This window comes from Macrobrachium nipponense, chromosome 19, assembly GCF_015104395.2.
Source record: "Macrobrachium nipponense isolate FS-2020 chromosome 19, ASM1510439v2, whole genome shotgun sequence".
Classification (NCBI taxonomy): domain Eukaryota; kingdom Metazoa; phylum Arthropoda; class Malacostraca; order Decapoda; family Palaemonidae; genus Macrobrachium; species Macrobrachium nipponense.
The window spans coordinates 84,021,391-84,041,390 of record NC_061088.1 but is presented as its reverse complement, the minus strand read 5'-3'; the positions used below and the strand labels follow the sequence as shown (position 1 = coordinate 84,041,390).

The following is a 20,000-nucleotide window of genomic DNA, read 5'->3' as shown; positions in this document are numbered from 1 at the left end:
ATATATATATATATATATATATATATATATATATACAGAGAGAGAGAGAGAGAGAGAGAGAGAGAGAGAGAGAGAGAAATGAAAAGAAGATTGTCAAGTGCACACCAACGCATTAAATATAAAACTTGTGTAAGCACACGAGTCCCTTGTTCGTACGAGCAAGCAGCCTTCGGCCGTAAGTAACCAATACATCAAGCAACTCGGTACAGGACAGGTTACAGCGCCGGGATTATTGAAGAGATCGAATCGCCTTTTCGGAATTCCATTTTGTTAGCGTCCCCGCATCAGTGGCCGAGATTAAGTCTGTCAGTCAGGGGGGTGCGGGGGGAGTTTCAGAAGGCCACTCCTCTCTCCCTTCGCCCGCCCCACTGGGTTACGTGATAGAATCTCCACCTGCTCCATGTCCTTTTGTTTGGTATGAACGAACGCCCGCCGTCTTAACTTTGAGCCAATCTGTTTACATGTTTACATTATTGGTTGGCCATTTGTTTTTCTGTGCCTTGAACATATTTTCATTAGGCCCCCCCACTCCAGCACCGCCCCCTCGGCCCCAAATCATAAAGACAACTTAGTTGTTACCGGAAATACCAATGAAACGGATCCGTTAAGTTCAACCAATTCGAGAATGACATCTTAATACTAGTCAACTTGTGTCTACTTTATTCTTTATCTCTCTCTCCTACTCTCTCTCTCTCTCTCTCTCTCTCTCTCTCTCTCTCAAAAACTAATAGCAGGCGGCTTTTCATATAATAAGACGCTGGCAATAGCTACGGTTCGTGGAAAAGGAGCGGAATAGCAGCGTCTGCAATGAGAAAGTTTCAATTTGGAGACTGAGCTCACTCAAAGGAACTGTACTACAATGAAAAGCTGGTACACCTACAGGAGAACAGTTCATTAAGGTTCTTCAAAAGAGGAAGATACAGCAGAAGTACCTCAAGCACACTGAGGAGAGAGAGAGAGAGAGAGAGAGAGAGAGAGAGAGAGAGAGAGAGAGCACATCAAAATTGTAACACTTAACGCACACATGTACTCCTAAGGTTTTTCGATAGAGTAGGATACAGCAGAAGTACCTCAAGCGCACACACACACACACACACAAACACACACACTCACAGAGCATTAAAATTGTAACGCTTAACACACGTATTCCCACAGAAGAGAGAATACTCGCATCTCTACATTGACCGGTAGTTGCTAAGACCAGTTTGTCACACGAAATCGTAAATAAAGATTTTACTGAAGTAATTGCCCTTTTTGTTGCATAAACTCCCACAACTCCGTCTCTAATGGAAGTCTATAATAACCCGTTCATATCCACCTTGACGTTTCCTCGTTAGACGACGCTCTCATTAGGACTACAACAGGGGGTTCCTTCTTTCCTGAGATTCTATCCTCGCCTTAATCCTCGCGCTAATCACACCTCTACCTGGATTTTTCTCTCTGAAGAGAACGTTTGCTTCGACCGACGTCATCCGCGCCGCGTCACCCTCGCTAATAAGCGTTGCACGTAATTTCCAGAAGGTATTTTCAAAAACTGAGCAATAAGGAGCGCTACTTTGGCTTGTTAGCTACGCGTCACCTATGAGGTCTTATAGTTCACATCACAGGTGCATCTGATGTCTGCGCCAGTCCCTTACGACGCTCCTGATTGGCTGTTGATAAGCCAATGACAGGGCTGGAAACTCTCACAGTCTCTCGAGAGAGTTCATATAGGCAGGATGTATGTCCCACCTCTCCTGAAGGATCCCTCAGGAGAGGTGGAACATACACTCTGCCTATGTGAACTCTATAGAGAGACTTGAGTTTCCAGCCCCGTGATTGGCTTATCAACAGCCAATCAGGAGCGCCATAAGGGACTGGCCTAGACATCAGATGCACCGGTGATGTGAATCTACAATAATACTAAACATGGGGGAAGCTCAAATAACAGGTGAGTCTACCAGCACAAGATTTCCTTGCATGATGTAAAGTTGAACGAACCTACAAAACAAGTGTTTGGCAACTGGGGCTTTGCTTTGTATTCCTTGCCTAAATTTTAGCAATGTTAATTTTTCATAGGATGAAACCTATTCACACAGAACAAGCACACCAAAGGGGCCATTGACTTGACATTGAAGATCCAAAGAATATCGGTTTCAACCTCCCCCCGCTAAAGACCCCCCAACACTGCAGCAGTGTCTGATCATCTGACCGGCACATCACGACGCTAGCCACCATACCGGCGGAACAGTACTAAAAACTACAATACTCTAACTAGTACAGTACAATTAGGTCAATTTTAGCTCAAACCTCAAAATTTAGAATGACAAACTGAGACTTTGGGAATATGTAGAGGTGATTTGTGTTATCTTCATCCAAAAAGTCCCAAAAAATCCAGTGACGGGTTTTCGAGTTATGGCCACAAAATGGCGGCCATTTTGTTTTTTTGGGGGGGTTTTTTTTTTTTTTTTTTTCAGTTTTACTCATTTATTGCTCCTAAAGGGTAAAAAAATAAAACTGGTAGATGAAATATACATTATTTTGTATTATATGGTAGTTTTAGAAGCTATCTGAGTAAATTTCATCAGTACTAGATATATCAGTGTGAAATTATGTGCCTTTATTTTTTTAAAAATCTGTTACTCGAAGTTGACAGGAATATTCCTGTTCCTGCTATTGGACAAATAATTGGTATATCAAAATTTTTACCTAAATAAACAATCCGCAGAATCTTCTTGTCTTTCAAATGACACTTCTAGGACGCACCATTGCGGGGGTATCTTCGTTTGAATACATGTACTTCAATTGGTGCCATTAGCAATTACCTAGTTCCTACCATACAATCGTCAACATTTTGCTGTTGAAGACATTCACAGATCACATTCTTATGACATTATAATTAGTTGAGGATAAATTCTAGATCACATAACCACATTACCATAAAAAGTATGTAGTGAACTGAGCATATAACAGGTAACTACTTGCAATACAATACAATGTGGAAAAAAATGATCAAAATTAGTTTTCAACTATACAGCTGTACAGACAAAAAATAACTTCAACTTGATGAAACTCCATTTTTACGCACAAGGGATATGCATTAATTACGCTAAAAACAAAAATATGAATCATTCTTATTGATTCCTCGTAAATTATTTCCTTTTCTTTTTCTGTAAGGGTTGAGAATAGTCTTCATTTTCAGTTTCGCTATGTTCCTCTACATATCCATCTATATCCCATTCTTTATCTTCATCAAATGAACATTGATTATTGCACCCATGCCCAGCACAATACCCACACATATGTGTACAAGGAAGTCCACTTCTCCTGAACTCGCAGTTCAGTTCACAACCTTTTCTACAATTACAAGTTATAAGATGAAGTAGGGAATGTGGTACGGGCTCTTTAAGCGATGTTACTGCTCTTAGTCGTCATTTTCTAACTTCCAACACCAGTCAGTGGGGTCTAAGAGTAATCCCTTGCCACTGTTTTACTTGATGGAAGGTACGATAAGAATGTTGGCGTGCTGCTGCTGATGTTGGAAGAAGTGTAGTTAGATCAAATTTGGCATGTACAGGCTGTTTAGCTATCGTCCTTAAGTAATTAAAGTACCTTTGTTTATCAAGACTACCTTCTGGCTTTCCTCCATACAGGACAAGAAGAAATGCTTCTCCAGCAGCAGCTATATCATCTGCAGAGGCCTGGGGGTCATTAAAAATTTGCATCTTGTGACTTAGTACAGGATCCACCCGTAATCTTTTATAAGGAACCCTTTTACCCTTGCGATACAGAGCAGAGGTTGTATCACAACATGTTATTGCATGCAGGAAGAGCAAGCTGTCAGTCATGTCCCCCATTTTGCTCTGAATTCTTTCACTGCTGAATATCTTATCAGGATGTGCTTTGTTTGCTGGGATCATCATTCTGATATCAGTCTGAGGTTTGGCAAGTGCAATTAAGAGGACAAGAAGATCAGTGTCCTCCCCCACAATAACTGATTCTTGTCCTGAATCTCGTAAATGAGTTGCTGTTGTTACTATCAATCTGTCAGCATCTGCCTCTGCCTGATGGACCTTACAGCCAGCAGCTTCCAGATGGGTAGATAGGAGTTTGATCAATCCTATCTTGTTTTTAATATTTCCTAAGAACTCCTGCTGAGACACCGGGACCTGTATGTGGCTTTCTACAGTTATAACTCTAGATGATTGTGTCCTTCCTCGACGAAAGTGTTCTTCATCTTTTGTACTGTGGGTGTCATAGCCATCAAATACTGTGTGTGCGTTCCTGAACTTCTGTTTAATGAACGATGTATACTGAGAACATATCTGACTGAATGTAGCAGGACGTTGCCACACAACATGATGAAGAAGGTACCCACCATCTAAAATATACACGGCTCCAGCTGTAGGAACATTTTCACAGGGTGCCAATGCCTCAATGACTGGTACAAGAGCAGATTTTTTTGCTTTTCTCTTAGAAAAATCACCAAAGAGGGAAGGTGGTTGAGGTGCAAGTTTATATCCCAGATATGATGCAAGGTCAGAATCACTTCTAGCAACGCATATAATTCGATGGAATAACTGGTTTGCATTGACAGTAATCTGTGTATCATTAATCATTAATCTCTCAGCCCTGGGAATGGGCGTGTTTTCATGAACTTGATCTGCCGGTGTCACACACTTGATTCCTCCCATTGAGTGGAATGTATTATGACTATCTAAAGTTGCAACATTATAGTCAGCATTATCATATACAAATTGGATCTATGACCGTGGATCTACTGCAGTTGATGGGTTCATTGTAGCTGATGCTTCATACAGCAATACTTCTCTATATGGGGCACAGAATCCTAGGTTAGAAACGATGTCAATCAGTACTCTTGATCCATACTTCTGTGTAGATGACACCCAGACCAAAGTGTATGGGCTAGACAAATATTTAGAACGAGCAGCAATGATAGCATGCTGTATACTGATTGACTTTCTTTGTATTTGATTATCATTTTTTTTCGGTTTCAAGATTCCATCAATTAACATACGAAGATAATCTGGAACAAGCTCACAATTTCCAGAAATTACTTGCTCTGCTGAAGGGAATACCTCACAATTGTAAGCTTTTGAACGAATGTCATTTCGAATTATCAAAGCAGCAGTTTCTATCAGTCTTCTAGTATCTTCAGCAGGATCACTTTTTTCGTGCATCATACCATTCATCCGTCAAAATATCTTTCATACATTCAGTGAAACACACCACTCCACTCTTACCTATCTTATCAACTATTGTTATTTGACTTCCAAAATGGTTCTTGAGTTTCTTCTTCAAGTATTGATTACCGTAATTAATACCAGCGTTTTCATTGGTACTCATAATTGACGTTAATTCATCAATAGAATACTGGCATTCATTATTTTCTTTCAAATACTCGCACAGTTTGATAAATGCTATTGACTTTTCCTTATCCATTTTTCGTCCTTGTAGTGTAGCTGTTCCTGGCTTTGCACTGCCTGGCCTCAACAAGTATTTGTAGCATGTACGATGGTACCGTCCCTCAGCTGCGACAAGGTTTTTCAGCATTTGTGCGAATGTTGTTTACAAATTCTAGTGTTTCCACGACACTAAACTCTTAAGAAGTTGTCTTCCTGAATTTTCTCACATCCACAGCAATTTTCTTCTCGCAAAATAAGCACGGATTTAAAATCGAACTCTTGCCTGATTTCATGGGTCATGTGAACTTATCTAGGTGTGGACTAAGAGAGACGTGTGTAGTCTTTTCTACATTTCACATGGGCAACAACGGAGCTCTTGTTTTTCAGTAATTCTTTTACACTTGTCCTCTTTTGAAAGTACTAACTCTCATATTTTATTTTCCAAAACTCAATGCGCGCACAGTTCAAAACAGTTATTGCCAGTGGGCTCGTACAATATGCAAAATTTCGATTTGTCCTTCCATTTCTGTGCCTTTTCAATGGCTGAATTTGCTGGGTTTCACTCTACTTGAAAAAAAGAGAAACATTAATGATCATGCAGTACTAAACATTTTATAGTATGTATGTATTATTTATATACTGATTTGTCACATACAGGAAAAAAGTACGCCTGCAGATGTAAGAATATACATATATATATATATATATATATATATATATATATATATATATATATATATATATATATAATATATTCAAACAAAGATACTACGGCAGTGGCATGTCATAGAAAGAAATGTCCTTTTGGTGTCCATTTAAAAGACAAGAAAAATTACTGCAGATGATTTATTTAGATAATAATTTTGATATACAAATTATTTTTCCAATAGCAGAACGGAAATATTACCTGTCAACTGCTTAGTAACGGAAATTTTTAAAAATAAAGGCACATAATTTCACACTGATGCTGTTAGTACTTAAAAAATTTATGTAAATAGCGTCTACAAGTATCATATTATAAAAACCTGAAGTGTATTTCATTTACAAATTCAATATTTTACCCTTTAGGAGCAATAAATGAGAAAACTGAAAAATTCCAAAATGGCCGCCCTTTTTGTGGCCTTAACTCAAAAACCCGTCACTGGATTTTTTGTGACTTTTTGTATGAAGATAACACAATTCACCTCTACATATTCGCAAAGTTTCAGTTTGTCTTCTAAAACTTTGAGGTTAAACCCTCATTGTACTGGTACTAAACATGAACAATCATAACTTCTCACTGGACAAATATATACTAAATAAAATCAAAAGCAAAAATCAAATATCGTGGAAGGGGGGGGCGGAATTCTGACTATTGCACGGTGCCTTGAGTAACGGGAATGCTTCCGTAGTCTTTAGTGACCTCTTAACATTGCATAACATTGTATATGCTTTGTTTACACGCTCCGGGGCCCCGGATTCCCTTTTGATTCCCTTTGGCCCTTGTTGATTCCGCGATGCCAAGCCTTTGTTGTTTATGAAATTTAATCCTTCCTTGAAACATTCCATCCCTTTCCAGTTCGCGTCCTGTTCTTGAAGTAACCTTTGTGTGATTAATTATATTAATTATATCTATTATAGTACTACTATATATCAGGTATATTATTATATGCTATATATAATATATATAAATACCACACACACACACACATTAATATTAATATAATATAAATATATTGTATATATAAAAATGTATGTATATAATATAATCTATTGTATATAATTAGAATACATTACATGGCATAAACATTACCATACGTTAATTACATACCCATGTTTTTTTTTCATTTTTTTTACTTTGGTCTACGAGGGCAACGAAGCATTGACCACTGATGGCACCATGGAAAATTTCAATGTTGTTACCAAAGAATACTCCATCCACCTAATTTTGATTCCAAAAAAATCCGTAAAAAAAAGCCACAGTAACTAATTTGAGGTTTCCATGATAAGGGTTTAAAAATCGCTAAAGAAATTTAATTCAATGGACGACATTTAATCAAGAAAGGACTAAATTTAGGCTTACTGGGAGAGAAATAAACGTAAAATAAGTTCCACCGAATTGGTTTTCCCGTTTACAGTAGTAAAGCTCGCCATAAATATTTGACGACAAGAGAGGCTCCGGGTTTATTTTTTTGGTGAACGTAGGCTCACTTGATCACTGCATCCTAACGTGAACGTTTTTTGCCACGGTTCCTTTCCTTTCCTGCCCAGCCTTCGGGTATGGAGCCACGGCTTATCTTACCTCCACGCCCTCACAGGCTGCTGCCACGCGACAAACCACGAAATTTTCTACAGCTCATATTTTCCCCTCAACCTTGTCTCCCTCCCTCCCTCCCTCTCCCTCCCTCCCTCTTCCCCTAACTTTTATTCCTAGCAGATGTGTTGGGGGCAAGTTCTAATTACATTTAGGGGGAACAAAATCTGCTCTAGTGGGACAAAATCCACTCGGGGTTATGCAAAAGTCTTGAGGAACAGTGTTAAGGACAAGGGAAACTCGATAATAATAATGTAATAATAATAATAATAATAATAATAATAATAATAATAATAATAATATAAACACACAGACACTAAATACGGACTTACTGCCAAACGGAAATGACAGCCTGAAAGGGCTCTAAATCTGAATTTTCCTGCATTAACTGGTCACTGAAACATCACAAAATGTATTATTTTCTAACATATTTCACAAGCTACACATGAACATACGGTTTAAAATATATGACCCCTGTCTTCGTAATAATGAGTTGATACTCTCGGTTCCTTAAAAACTACAGGTCATCATGGGTCGGGAAATCTAAACCTATTAACTATTTCAAGGTTGGCAAACGAGGAAATCTATGAAATAATCCCTTTATCTTGTAGAATTAATCCCTACAAGATATTTGCATGCCATACCTAACAAAAAAAGATATAGAAATACCAACTGAAACATAAATATTATTGCTGCGGCAGACACACTTAAGAATGTCCAGTTTTATCTCCACTTTGCTGTAGTCCTTTTACATCAAGACAGAACCAGTTTGTTCAAAATTCTTCTTAACTCGCACCAGAAACTCGTGATCTAATCAAAATTCCCAAAGACTCAGGCGGGCCCAAAAGGAAGTCATTTCTAAGGCGCAATAGTGAATTCGAAAAACATTACGTATGAAATGTCCGACGGAACATTCTTCTGTAAATACAGCATCGATTGCAATGTTCATGGGATGGAATGGTTCCCTCTAAGAGGAAAAGTATATAACTATTGGTGAATGTTTTGCATGCTTTGAACGAAACTGTCTGATGAATGCATCAGACTTTTTGCAGCGACGAAAGACAGCCAATATAAACACTTGTAGATTGCGATTAAAAAAAAAAAAGCGCCATTTACAGTATATTCCTACAATGAAAATCCGAGTGCAGGTACTACTACTATACGTCGATCCGAAAATAAAAATAGGGCGGTAAAAATAAAACTTACTTGCATTTTGGGTGCAGAACAGTGATGGAATTTTTCGACAATAGGTTCCGGAGGAAAAAAAAAAAAAAAAAAAAAAAAAAAAAAAAAAAAAAAAAAAAAAAGCGCGCGAACGAGGAATATGAACATTCACATATGCAAAAACGCTTTTGCTAACAGCGCATGAGAAAGTAAGTTGCAGCTTTCAATTTTCGTTTGTCACATGGAATCCAGTTTCATCAACCTTTTGCACTGCACACATGTTCGTTGTTCGCTCTATGCATCGCTCGATACAGGTATTTGCAACGTGTCTACTGTGGCAGTCGCATACAAAATCACTCAACAGACCATTCTGCCAAAGTATCTATATAATCCTTAATCCCGACCCATCCCTAAATTGTTTTTATCATTTTTTTTTTACATATCCTATACCGGGAGCTTACGAAAAAAATGTATATACAGTTAAAATGTATATAAATGTATAGAGTTAAAAATGTATAGTTAAAAATGTATAAAAGTTAAAAAAATGTAGTTACAAAATGCATAAAGAGTTATTATGATACTCTTTTACTTGATAATACTATAGCCGTCAAGATGTAATGATAACACGAATATCAAAAGCTTACTTTTCTCCTACATGTATAAAAAATTATATTTCACAGTATCACTCTCTCTCTCTCTCTCTCTCTCTCTCTCTCTCTCTCTCTCTCTCCAGCTTACTTTCTCCTCGATGTTAAGAATTATATTTCACAGTATTCTCTCTCTCTCTCTCTCTCTCTCTCTCTCTCTCTCTCTCTCTCTCTCTCTCTCTATCTCTCTCTCTCAGCTTACTTTCTTTCGCTTTAAGAATTAATCACAGTTTCTCTCTCTCTCTCTCACTCTCTCTCTCTCTCTCTCTCTCTCTCTCTCTCTCTCTCAGCTTACTTTCTCCTCGATAAGTGAAGAATTGTAGTTCGCAGTATTATCTCTCTCTCTCTCTCTCTCTCTCTCTCTCTCTCTCTCTCTCTCTCTCTCGCCATTAGTATTATCATGACCCAATTCTTAACGTCTCGATTCTAACGCTCGGAAGGAGGAGTCGCTTCAAAGAAGTCGCTCGAAATTGGCGTCCTTTCACTGCCTCGACCGGAACGAGATGAGAAAAGTTGCAAATTGGTGAGGAAATAGGTTGTGATGACACTGCATACTATATTTACAAAGAGAGAGAGAGAGAGAGAGAGAGAGAGAGAGAGAGAGAGAGAGAGAGAGAGAATGTGGGCGTGTTCCAAGACGAAATGTATCAGTAAGAAGAAAAACGTTCCGTCTCAGGATTGTGCTCCTCATTTGAAAGGTAATAGTCTATGCATATTCAAAGTTAAGGACGTATATTTGATTTAATCTCTCATTTTTACGAGTAAATACTCGTAATTCACTTCCGATTTCTCTTCACTTAAAGACGCTTCTTCCCTGGCTTATGGCTGGATGTAAAATGCACGAGGCACTGTCACGTTCATACTTCTAACTGGTGAATCGTGGAAGGACTCTTGTGCAGAAAACTTCCAACAACATTATCTGCAGTGCCCAAATCTCCTACACACACACACACGCGCGCACACACACATTGAGCCATTTACACTACCTTGCACGCAGTAGCCTGCTGGCATAAGGCTGGTTTAATCGTCAAAATTAAGCAGGCACTTCCTTTATAGCGTTACCAGACTAACGATTATAGCTAACTCTAACCTTAAAAAAAATAATAACTATTGAGGCTAGAAGGCGACAATGTGGCATGTTTGATGATAGGAGGGTGGATGATCAACATACCAATTTGCAGCCCTTTAGCCTAAGTAGTTTCTAAGATCTAGGGGCGGACAGAAAAAGTGCGGACGGACAGACAAATAGCCATCTCAGCAGTTTTCTTTTGCAGAAAAATAAAACCTGCAAAGCTTTATTCACGTGGGGAAGGTAACAATTATTGAAAACACATCAATAATTCGAAAAGTCAAGAGTATTCAACATGAGGGTTTATATATACATACATATAAGTGCATACTTGAATATAAATGTTCCCCAACGACAACATGTTTCCCCTGGAAGTCAGGCTCCCTCATAAAGACAATACAACAATGAAGGTCACATTCGTATCACAACTGCTGAATCGTGGATGAACCCTGGAGCAGAAAACATAAAGACATGAATAATATGCAGCTCCTTATATCAAGATGGTCATCAGCAACAACTCCAAAACCCCTGTGGGCGATGCACAGCAGCAATTCACTTTCATCTCCTTTGCACTCTCTCGGTTCCCGGATGTTGAAGTTCCTCCTTTCCAATAATCATTTTAAGCTATCTAGTCAGCTCTTTCTAGATGTTCTCTCCTTCCTTACATCATTTCTTCTAGCTCTCCACACCGGCTCTATTCAAAGCAGTGACATTTCTTAGTAGTGACATGGCAAAGGAGCGCAAACTCGGATATAAATTTCAAAAGGAGTGGCAACCATAGCAACAATATTCAAAATGTATTGACAATTCAGTGATTCTGTTTTCTTTTTTTTATTTTTTTATTTTAAATCTAATCATTTTTATTTAATACGGTATTATTAATGTTACTCCTTTGTGATGTCACTCCTTCCATACAGACCCCTCCACACTATTCCTCTCTGCTACCTTCTACCTTTCATAATACTAAAAACACTCACTCCATCAACCCTGGACAGCGGCATTATCGTCAGTCATTAGCTCTCCTTTTGCACCTTTTAGTCTGAGATCCAATTGCTCAACAGCCTCTCCCTCTGCATTAGGTTCCTTCGGCGGATAATTATTCATTCCCCTCAAGTCCTGAATCCCTTTCTCTCCCTTTCCCCTATTTATTACATAAAGGCTTCATTTCATTAAGCTAACGGGGCAGACTAGAACGAGTGCCAAATGCAGGGTGTCCATAAAGTCCCAGTACCATTCTGAGCAATAAATACTTGTAATGGTACTGGGACTTTATGGACACCCTGTATATCGAGCATCCCAACAACGGAAATCACTGAGAACAGGGATTTGTATTGTTTAAAACTCATCCGGGTTTCATTGGCTAAATCATAAAAGTCACTTTTGCAAATCCAAAAAGGAGTCTACAATAACAACGCTTTCGGCTGACAAACACATAATTACAATCACTAAGCTGAACAAATATTCCAGTCAAAAACCAAAATGTAGTTTGAAATGACGGGAGTCTTGGTCCTTTCCACACAGAAACTCCCCCACCCATCCCCAACCCCCACTCCCCTCCCCTAACCCAACCCGCATAGCGGTCCCCTTGGAAAAAGTCCTCTAAACGTCTTAGGGTTTTTGGAGAGAATAAAAGCCATTTTCTTCATGACGCCCAATAAGTTATAGATACTCCACGTAGCTAGACGACGCCCTGACCAGTTAGAATTTTCTTTTTATGTCGGTGGCCACTAACATGGGTCTGTACCTCATGCCACCATGAGAGAGAGAGAGAGAGAGAGAGAGAGAGAGAGAGAGAGAGAGAGAGAGAGAGTCATTCACGTGAGCGTGTTGAACCATAGCCTCTCTTCACTTATGTACAAACTATTAGTGCGTTTATTTTCAATAGATATGCCAAAACAGCAAAAATCTGAACCCATATATCTAATTTCAAAGTTAAAATTTACCCATCCACATTTTTCTTTAAAAAAAAAAGAACACTGAATAAGCAAACGTTCGATAAACCGCCAACTATTTTTCCTTCGCATCGTACATAATTAGCAACATACAGCATTAATCGTTTTGCACGCTATTTTTATATATCACTAACGAATAATGTTAACATTTCCAGAGAAACTGGTTCATTATATATACTTATAATAGGAGAACATTACAAAATACCCACGTCGGTTTTTATCAAATGCGTTCCGGAGAGAACTGACGCCCTCAAATCTTTCAGCTAGAAAACCGAAGTCTCCAGTTGGGTAATGAAAAGAAACGATACAAATTATCTCTCTCAAAAAACCTCAGTAAGGTTTTTGAAGGCTACCAATCGACTTGAAAGTTATTTGAAATATATATAACGGACAAATGACGGCAGTTACATAGTAGGATAACGATAGCAGAAATAACGACCCGAACTTGTAACTCAATATAACGCTTAAGTTAGGTATTCAGTGAAGATAATTAGCTGTCATTAAAGCTCATTTTCCGCCTGAACCGTCGAGAGGGGGTTTCATCCTATTTGCCTGAGGAGGAGGGGGGAGCGACTCCCCTTTTGAAAGGGTCTTTGGAGGCAGAATATGATTGGCTTAAGTCGAGGAAACTTTTGAGGAGCTTAGGGGGTATAATTGGCTTCTTCACAAAGACACTTTGCTTAGGACGGATTTCATTTTTTTCATAAGCTCTCTCTCTCTCTCTCTCTCTCTTCTCTCTCGGCAGTCTCAATAAATCACATTCGGAACGTCAAACCGTTTGCGACAGCGGGTTATTATTGGGTATCTTTATTTCATCACATAAGTATTTGGTTTTGTTTGTTTGTTTGTATGGTGTTTTTACGTTGCGTGGAACCAGTGGTTATTCAGCAACGGGACCAACGGCTTTACGTGACTTCCGAAACCACGTCGAGAGTGAACTTCTATCACCAGAAATACACATCTGTCACTCCTCAATGGAATGGCCGAGAATCGAACCCGCGACCACCGAGGTGGGACGCTAATACCATACCAACCACGCCGCTGAGGCGCTAGTGTGTGTCTGGTAATCATGAAATGAACGGCCTTTTTAGTTTACTGAAAAAGAAAACTTGTGCTAGCTTGGTCTGTCCGCCCTCAGATCTTAGAAACTGCTGAGGGTAGAGGGCTGCACATTGGTACGTTGATCATCCACCCTCCAATCATCAGACATAATAAATTACAGGTTTCTAGCCTCAGTAGTTTTCATTTATATTTAAGGTTACAGTTAGCCACAACAATGCGCCTGGCAAACGCTATAGGGCAGGACACCACTGGGCCGTGTCGGAAAGCTTCTTGGGCCGCGGCTCATACAGAAAACTCGATTGCGCCTAAGTAACTTCGGGGCATTTTTTAACTTGTCTTCTTTTGCTTCTCACTTATAGTCCGTGTATAGGACGATGATCAATAGAATCAAAACATTCCCAAGGAGAGACCACTTGACGTCCAACAAACAATTCGAACGAAACTAATTTGTCGAGTCAAAGCAACAGGAATCTCTTACTGATGAACAGTTACCAAATCTAGATTCCTAAAGAAGGAATGGGGGTGGGAGGGGAGAGTATCATTCCAGAGCCTTTTGAGCGAAGGACGTGACGCCAGAGCTCTTGCACGTTCGACAGCGTTGACCTGTACATATGTGAAATAAACTTAATTCAGATCATGACGCAATGATACCAGAGCTCTTGTAAGTCAATATTGTTAACCTTTGAAAGACGTGAGTTGAACCTACTCTCAGGTATTTCCAGCCAGACACTGTGAGACGTCCTCTTTGACAGTTTTCTTCGAATACTTGCCGGAAATGAGCTGACGGAGACTGTGGACATTGCCCTCATTTATCAAGAACAAAAAATTCTTCGGCATCAGGCGCGCCTGCTGTCGTCTCCTGAACCCAGGTACATCGGTTTTATTTTCTGTTCCCTCTCTTTTCTATAACAATAAAATCCGAGTGGATAGGTAGGAGGATCGGGAAGGTAGGGGAGACATATACCTGGACCCATTCAAATACATTTACAAAAGGTATATCTTCAAGTCTGGACAGCCAACTGGAAATAAAATATTTTCACAAACAGTAATGATAATGATTATAGTCATTAGCAGCCGTAGAATAACAATTTAAGCTAAAAGAAACCCTATAAAAATATATCCGCAAAACAATAAAAAAAATGAAAACAAATACATCTAAAAGCTATGGATTTAAGTGACTACAATTTCCTTATAAAGAATTCCATGAGAAAAACTAACCACACAAGATATGAATATAAATCTAAAAGTTTACTTACGAAATCACCAGCATAATTAAAAACTAGCTGAAGTAAGATAAAATTTACGGAAATATGCTGTACAAGAAATAGCTGAGAGGACACTTTATATCAGTTACATATATTATAAATTTCAGACTCTTCCAGCAAAATTATAAAGCTCTGCTGTCCATGCAGTGATCGAAAACATTTCAAATTTGCTTCCGCTTCTAAAAGAAAAACAATACAACGAGAGAGACCTTACAGACCTTACATCTTGTTCGGGTTGCCCCAGGTCCCTCAGTGTGAGGCACCTCTAATGTCTACCAGAGAGTTGCTAGTACATCTTCGGTATATTTTGCATCCTCCAATCTGGATTGGTCTGGGATGCAGCTTAGATATTTGTCGAGCTTATTCTTAAACACATCTACGCTCAACTCCTGATATATTCCTCAGATGAGCTGGCAACGCATTGAATAGACGCTGCATTATCGAGAGAGAGAGAGAGAGAGAGAGAGAGAGAGAGAGAGAGAGAGAGAGAGAGAGAGAGAGAGAGTTGTCTGAAAAAAAAATATATGAAAAAAACTACTTTCGAAGTTTGCCAGGCTACATGTGACATGCCAAAAAAACAAATTAAATGCCAAATGCGAATCGAAATGTCAAAGTTCAAATTCACTATTAATGGAATAACCTTAGAAAAAAATATTCTAAAATAAAAATCACGCTCCACAGTACACAGGAAAGAAAAGGTGCTGCGAGGAATCGACGACCAATGAAAAAATAAGACCAGCAGACGCTAAATTATTATTCTTAAGCAAATAATCAGAGCCAGGGCCAAAAATTTTTCATGGAAGTCTACCCTCGTCACTTATTTGTTGGAGCAAAATCGTGTGATTCCCAGGCGTTTCCAAAAATCTGTTCCATAGCAAATGTAGGGAAAAAATGTTCATGTGTAATCCGAAGGCCAACTGGAAGAGCAGATTGCAAAATTAACAATTGTTGAACTGACTAACAAGGAACAACGGATTTCTTGAGGCGCAACTACGTGCAGGCATCTTTTGAGACACTGACTGAGCCCATGAGGAAACAACTAAAAAATGAACTAATAACTATAAAATCAATTGTAATAAGGTTGAAACTATAGTAGATTCACATCAAGCGTGCATCTGATGTCGAGGCCAGTCCCTTACGACGCTCCTGATTGCTGTTGATAAGCCAATCACAGGGCTGGAAACTCTCCTCAGTCTCTCTCGAGAGTTCACATGAGAGATACGTCTTTCAAAAGTATCCCTCAGGAGAGATGGAACCTACATCCTACTTATGTGAACTCTTGATAGAGACTGAGAGTTTCCACCCCTGTGACTAGCTTATCAATAACCAAATGTCAGGGGGAGCGTTTGTAAAATAACGGGGGGTGACTGGGCCTAGACATCAGATGCACAGGTGATGTGAATCTACTATAGCTCATTGAGAACTGGCTTTACATTCTCCTATATAATAAAAAAAGACAGATTCCCTAGAAATTCTGCAATGAAGAGGAGCTTACATCGCATAGAAATATCAAACCAATACGTTGGCACATGGACAACTAAAAATAATTAAGGTAAACTGTGATATTGTATTCAGAGTTTTCATCTGATTGGCGAGGATGTAATCTCAATACAGACGTCCCGATCTTTATTAAACTCTTTTGCTTAGAAGATGAAAGTATTGGTTATAATGAGTTGCCTAGCGCCGGGTGGTGTCTATGACTACGAGAGGGCCTGTTTTTCTCCAAGATTCCTAAACAAATTCGTCCATTCTCTACTCAGCTGTTTTGTAAATTTTTACCTATTATTATTACTACAAATTTTGAAAAAACATATTCATGTATTTTTTCTTTTCTTTTTCTTTTCTACTGCATTCTGTCCTATGGAAGGTCTGTTAGGCATTTTGCATGATTCTGCAAGAGAGAGAGAGAGAGAGAGAGAGAGAGAGAGAGAGAGAGAGCGAGTTTTTGTTTTGAATGAGGGGGAACTGCATAGCAGCACAATGTACTGTTTGCATTTGAGATGCAAAAGGAAGTCAGAGAGAGAGAGAGAGAGAGAGAGAGAGAGAGAATTCCACAACACTGTACTGTTTGCATTTGAGATGCAAAAGGAAGGCCAGCCAATGCAGGAGGGCTCCTTGCCAAAGCACCGTGCAACATCACCTCCATGACTTTCCAATGGATGCCTCGGGCACTTGAGTCGGTCCAAACTGGGCCATTAGGGCTCCGTAAATGGCAATTTAATGCAAATAACTTGGCCTCCGGGATACTCTGTGGATTGTAATTTATTGGCAAAATGGCCCTGTCCCCAACTTAATTGGCTACAACAATATGTTCGTTTTATGCTTTACCCCCCAAAAAAACGCTTTAAATTATTTCAAAATTTTGGTGACCTGTTTTGTTTTTGGTTCAAAGCCTAATTTGTCTTGTTTATATTTTTCTTATTAAGTTAACTCTTTTTCTCTTACTGAAATTCTTTGTACTGGTATGAGAATAAACAACTTCGACTCCTTAAAAACTTTAAGATTAGTTTTTTAAACTAACCACAGATTTACTTTCTTTCGGCACTTTCTACATATAACGATGAGTGTAAAAATATAAAATCTTGAGTACTTTTTTTTATTATCACCACTAAGCAATTATCCCTACGTAATGAAAATTTAGAAAAGAATAAAGCATGTGTTGGCAAAATCATTCCCTAACACGAGAAGGTTCATTGTGAAATAACTGACGTATCTTAACGCTATGACTCGAACTTTAATATTTATCGATTATTAAGCACATAAAATGGATTCTGAATTCCTCAAAATAGCAATACACGACCGTATTTCAAGTACTCTGCCAAACACTATAGTAATTATTACCATCTGTCATGTTAGGTACGTATAGCGATAACAGACTGTTCATAGGAACGGGTAGCTATATATCAAGTACTCTTGCCAAACACTATACTCATTACCATCTGTCATGTTAGGTACGTATAACGATAACAGACTGTTCATAGGAACGGTTAGCTATTAACTACTGTTTTTTGCTGAATAATTATCAAAAATATAAATGGAGCACTTTTGGGCAGAAAAAAACCTCGGTACAATCATAAGTGAAAGGTATTCTGTTCCTAGAAGAAGCAAAGCTTGAGATATAGACAAATCTTATCTTTCGTATGACTAATGTTTTTTTGTTGTATGGTGTTTTTACGTTGCATGGAACCAGTGGTTATTCAGCAACGGGACCAACGGCTTCACGTGACTTCCGAACCACGTCGAGAGTGAACTTCTATCACCAGAAATACACATCTCTCACTCCTCAATGGAATGGCCGAGAATCGAACCCGCAACCACCAAGGTGAGAAGCAAACACCAAACCAACCACGCCATTGAGGCGCTTATGACTAATGTCTGCCATACTGATAAATAAACTATTCCTGTACAAGTAAACAAGTACATCAGATCTCCAATAATCAAGGGGAAAATACATTATTTCAAAACCTTATCCTGACATCCAATAATCACCGAAACTGTTGTTACAAACATTAGTACGACCCAGACATACTGCCAGATGCTACCACGCCACCGCCAAGCCACGAGGCCAGACAGAGAGAGAGAGAGAGAGAGAGAGAGAGACTTGTGAAAATCGCGGCCAAATGCTCTAAGAGCTGGCCTCCCCCTACTTCTCTCTCTCTCTCTCTCTCTCTCTCTCTCTCTCTCTCTCTCTCTCTTTATATATATATATAATATATAATAATTATATATAAATAATATTATATATAATATTATTAATATATATATATCTACAATATATATATAGTAGGAATAAAATTTAAAAACAGCAAAACCAGCCATCGTAAGCATTTTTAATTTATTGGCCAAATTTTCGAGACTACATGTCTCATCATCAGGGCTGTAAAATACAAAGAAATAAAAAAAAAAAAAAAAACTCAGTTAAAAAAACTGACAAAGGCAAAGTCTAAAAAAACAAGAAACTTGAATTTAAAACAAACAAAAATAAAGCTAAAACATTATTAAAAACATTGAAAACCAAACTTAATACTGAGAAAAAAATACTTTAAAAAATTGTATATATAAAAAGTTATGGTGTTAAAATGTAAGTGTACCTTACTCTGTCTAAGCTAAGAACTGAGTGACATTCATCAGGTTTTTCAGGTAGGACGACGTCAACTTAGGCGATATATAAGAATCGTGGAAGAGTTCTGACTGTTTAGGGAAGGAACAAGCTGTTTAATAGTTTAACGATTCCAGGATGGAGAGAGAGTGGTCATTGGGTGTTGGGCTTGGGCGATGACATTAAAGTCTTCATAAGTGAATGATGTCTTGCATTTCTTACAGTTGGTCTCTTATATTAGAAAATTTCTTTAGTTTTTAATTGACATCCAGTTCGATGACTATCCAAGATGAGAATCAGCTCTGACTTTGAGCAATCTCTTAGTGGCTCCGATATATTTCCCAACTTTTACATTTTGGGCAAGTGAAACAATAAACCAACTAGAGATCGCATCAAGGCAGGAAGCCTATCCTTATGGTTAAATAATGACCCAACCTTGTCTTAGGATTTTTTTTAACATAATCTGATGGTCTATAGCTGGAATGTACTGCGAATTGAGTCTTGTAGAGTTTGTTTTGAATTTCTTCGAATGTACAAAAGAATGGAGGCATACATGAGCAATTTAGGGACATTAGGTATGGACAGACGGGGTTGAAATATATTATTCAAGAAACTATTTACATACTTATTGAATAAGAAGGATGGTATACGAATTATTTTTTGAAAAATTGTAGTTAAAAACAGAATTTCCTCGTGAAAGTTGTGCCAGGTAGAGGATAACATGTAGGCACGGTGCAACAGTGTGAAAATACTATTTAATTTAAAACTGAAAGAGCAATTGCTGTAAAAGTTCGTACTTGACCTGTAATGTCTTTTTCTAAAACACTGTATTAAAACCTGGGAGAGTTCGAGTGATTAAAATATCTAAAAATGGAAGTTTATTGTCGTCTTCGTGTTCAATTGTGAACTGTATATTTGGGTGTAAGCCATTAATATATTCTAAGAAATTTTCTGCTCCGCCCTAGATCTAATGAAGCAATTGTGTCATCTATATATCTTCTGTAAAAGAAGAGAAAGAACGACATGTTGAAGAACATCTTTCAA

The 20,000-nt window shown here is 38.4% G+C and overlaps 1 long non-coding RNA gene across 2 annotated transcripts in view; it reads right to left on the bottom strand.

Annotated features, from left to right (window-relative positions):
• Positions 1–20,000, bottom strand: part of LOC135213110 (uncharacterized) — a 281,005-nt gene that overhangs the window by 1,678 nt on the left and 259,327 nt on the right. Inside the window, exon 5 of one of the 2 annotated variants that reach the window (XR_010314080.1) lies at positions 5,871–5,969. The exons of the other annotated variant lie outside the window; for it this stretch is intronic. This is a non-coding gene — a long non-coding RNA (uncharacterized LOC135213110). Of the gene's footprint in view, positions 1–5,870; positions 5,970–20,000 lie in introns of those variants that run through there. 2 annotated transcript variants of the gene reach the window in all.